Source organism: Microtus pennsylvanicus, chromosome 14, assembly GCF_037038515.1.
Source record: "Microtus pennsylvanicus isolate mMicPen1 chromosome 14, mMicPen1.hap1, whole genome shotgun sequence".
Taxonomy (NCBI): Eukaryota; Metazoa; Chordata; class Mammalia; order Rodentia; family Cricetidae; genus Microtus; species Microtus pennsylvanicus.
The window spans coordinates 10,320,091-10,324,196 of record NC_134592.1 but is presented as its reverse complement, the minus strand read 5'-3'; positions in this window follow the sequence as shown (position 1 = coordinate 10,324,196).

The window sequence follows — 4,106 nt, the reverse complement described above, 5'->3', positions numbered from 1 at the left end:
CTTTAATTAAAAAAATTTTTATCAACTGGGCGGTTGTGGTGCATGTCTTTAATCCCAGCACTTAGAAGGCAGAGTCTGCATGGTCTACAGAGTGAGTTCCAGGGCAGCCAGGGCTACACAAACCCTCAAAACAAAGAGCAAACAAACAAAAAACCCCACAAAAATATTTTATGTGTGTTGGTGTTTTGCATGCATGTAAGTCTGTGCACCATGCTCGTGCCTCGTTTCTGCTGAGGCCAGAAGAGGGCATCAGGTTCCCTGGAGCTGGAGTTATGGGTGGTTATGAGCCACCATGTGGGTGCTGGGAATCAAACCTGTATCATCCAGAAGGGCATTCAGTGCTCTTAGCTGCCGAGCCGTCTCTCCAGCCCCTCTTCATTTCGAAATATTTTATTTAATCCTACATATCCAAAATATTTTAACAGGTAGCCAATATAAAATACTAGGGCTGGAGAAATGGCTTTATTGGTAGTGTCTTATAAACTGGAGAACCTGCGTTTGACCCCCAGAACCCATGTAAATATACATGGGCACTCATACATACTTAAATACTAATGACTTAAAAATAACTTCTTTTTTTAAAGATTTATTTATGGGGCTGGAGAGATGGCTCAGCGGTTAAGAGCATTGCCTGCTCTTCCAAAGGTCCTGAGTTCAATTCCCAGCAACCACATGGTGGCTCACAACCATCTGTAATGAGGTCTGGTGCCCTCTTCTGGCCTGCAGACATACACACAGACAGAACATTCAGACATACACACAGACAGAACATTGTATACATAATAAATAAATAAATATTAAAGAAAAAGATTTATTTATTAATTATGTATACAGCATCTGTCTGCATGTATTCCTGTAGGCTAGAAGAGGGCACCAGATCTCATTATAGATGGTTGTGAGCCACCATGTGGTTGCTGGGAATTGAACTCAGTACCTCTGGACGAACAGTCAGCGCTCTTAACCTCTGAGCCATCTCTCAGCCCCAAGAATAACTTCTAAAGGACTTGGCACGGTGGCATACACTTGAAATTCCAGCAATGGTGAGATGGAAGTTGGAGACTGGCAAAACCCTTGGTAGCTCAATGGCCAGCTAGCCTAGGCTACTTGATAAAGTTCCAGGTCAATGAGGAAGCTTGTCCCGGAAAATAAGATGAGGTGAGAATGGATAGCTAAGCCTGTCTCCTTGATCTCCAAATGTGTGGGCACACAAAAAAGTATTTGTGACTTAAAAGCAACTTCAGCCAGACGGGAAAGTTGACTCAGCAGTTAAGAGTTCTTACTGCACAAGGACTGTGGTTAGATCCAGCAACCACTCAACACGCCAGGCATACAGTTCATACCTATAACCCAGCTCTAAGGGGGAAGAGAGACAAGCCAGGTATCCTGTTCATACCTGGGACCCAGCTCCAAGGGGGAAGAGAGACAAGCCAGGTATCCTGTTCATACCTGGGACCCAGCTCCAAGGGGGAACAGAGGCAGGATTGCAGGTGATTGCTGGCTTGTAGCAGGCTTTCTTTTGGGCCCCCAATCAGCTCCCAAATCATGACACTAAGACTTTAATAGTTATGAATGCTCGGCCTTAGCTTAGGCTCCTTTCTTGCCAGCTCTTATAACTTCATTTAACCCGTTTTTCTTCATCTATGTTTTGCCCTGGGGCTTTTTACCTTTCTTTCTTTCTGTATGCTCTACTCTCTGGCTGCCTGGCTGCTGCCTGGCTGGCCCTGAGCTCTTCCCTCTTTCTCCTTTGTTCTCTCTCCCCCGATTCTCTCCTAGATTCCTCCTCTCCCTGCCTGCCAGCTCCACCTATCCCCCTACTGCTTAGCTATTGACTGTTTGGTTTTTTTATTAGACCAATCAGGTGCCTTAGGCAGGCAAAGCAGCACATCATACAATGTTAAGTAAACAAATGCAGCACGTCTTTACATACTTGAAGTAATATTCCACAACACTGGCTTCTAGCCTAGCTGAGAATATGTAAATCCCAGTTTCATGGAGGAATTGTGTCCAAGGAATAGGGATAAGTGATAGAGGACACCTGACACCCTTTCCTGTCACAAACACTGACACATACATACACACACACACACACACGCGCGCACGAGCACACACACACTCACACACGAACGCACAAATTCTGGCTATTAAATTTCTGAAATCTGGTATGTATTTTACAAATATGCCTATCCCAAGTTGGACTGTGACTCTTTCAATTGATAATCTCATCTAGCCTGTGGCTACCTTATTGGGTGGTATTAGTGTAGACCCCACGGAAGGGCCAGGTGGCAGGCAGTGTGACCTAGAGTCTTAGTGAAGCAGCCCCCCAACTAATTCGAGAGTTAGGAGCCTCAGATGGGGATGGAGGCACAGGAGCAGAGTGGACAGGGTCACCACTGACACACCCTAACCAGGAACAGGGGGAGAAATGGTGGGGTGAGCCAGCTCTGCTGAGCCAGAGGTCCCAAGTGTTGCCTGATGTGCTTAGCTTTTCCCGTGTGCACTGCTCAGAGTGCTCACAGCCCATCAGAATCTGGCCTTGCTTCCAGGGAGTCTCTGTTCAGTGTCCAGACAGACAAGGCAACACGAAGTTAGCTTTACGCAGCTTGGGAGGTCTTCTAAGCTCAGAGTGGGGCTACATAAACGGCCACTTAAGGTGACCATGCATACTCTCTGCCCCCCCCCCATTGGAGCGTGAACCCAGGACCTTGCATTGTATATTTACAGACAAGCACTTTACCACTATCGAGATTTCTCACCCTTTTTAAAGTTTTAACACGGACTCTTAAGCTCCCCAGGCTGGCCTTGAACTCTCAAGGCCTAGGTTTCTATTATTTTTCTTTTCTTTTTATTTTTTTTAATTGAGACACTCCATGTAGCCCTGGCCTGCTCTGCTTTCTCATTGCTGAGATCAAAGAGTGTGTCACCGTGCCTACCTAGCCTTGAACTTTTGATCCTCACCACACCTTTTTCTGTCTAGTTTCAACTCACCTGAAAGAATGCAAGGAGTCTACACCTTCTTCGAAGCCTCATTCTCTTCCTCCACATCGCCTCTCCCTCCACATCCCCCCCCTCCCCTACACACACAATCCAGGAGCTTTCCAAATGGCTAAACCAGATTGGCTGACCTTCCTCTGCCCCCAAGCAGGGGCCATCCGAGGTCCCATTTGCGCACCTGCGACTGCCTCTCGCTACCACACGAGGGCGCAGTGGCAAGCCACGTCCCCCAGAGCTCTTCGACCCAGATCGGGTTTGGACGCTTGGCTTCTGGACCTGCACAGGCTGCGGTGGCCTCTCCAGCCCGAAATCTTCGGTACTGAGCACAGCTTCTAAAGCTGTCACCTCTGTCATGTCTCTCCTGGGGTCTGGCCCTGCTACACCTGGAAATGTGGGTACACAGCTCTCTCCTGTTTTCCAGCCTTCAAATCCCTCCAGTACCTACCCAAGGCGGAAATCCAGCTGCTTCTGAGGTCGTCAGAACCCCCACTCCCCAGCCCCTAGGCTCTTTATCTTGTCTAGGAGAGTACACATCTGGACCTCCCATCCACTGCAGGCTACATTGAGTCCCCCACTCCACCCCCACCCCACCCCGTCAGCCGGGAATTAAAACTCGGAAGTGAGATGGAGGGGCGCTCCGCGCTCACAATCGATGAAAAGGTGGAGCACACACCAGTACACTTCTATGGACCATTACCCACAGTCAGGATCAGGGGTTCTCCGGGTCTGGGGACTCCTGCATCCCGCCTCCGGGCAGACGCAGGCGCACGGTGGGCACAGGGCTTGCACTGGCCCGCAGTGGAGGCGCAGAGCAAGGACGTTTAGGGATGACCAACTTTGTTGCGCTGCGGTTCCAGGGAGAGGTTTGGGAACAGTCAGCGTAAGACGGGGACTGGATGGCTGGGGTAGGGTTTCCAGAAGGTTTGCGCGAGAAATGAAGAGGCCTGGAACGCACGCGGAGAGGCATTTGGAGGTGCCAAAGGGGCGGAGCCAGCGGGCTGGATTTGCGCCGCCGCCTGGGCAGCGTGCGCCCAGGAAGCGAAGTTGCCAGGACAACGCGTTCTGGGCGGGGCAAACTTCGGGGCGGAGCCTGAGTCTAAGGGGGTGGTAAGGGG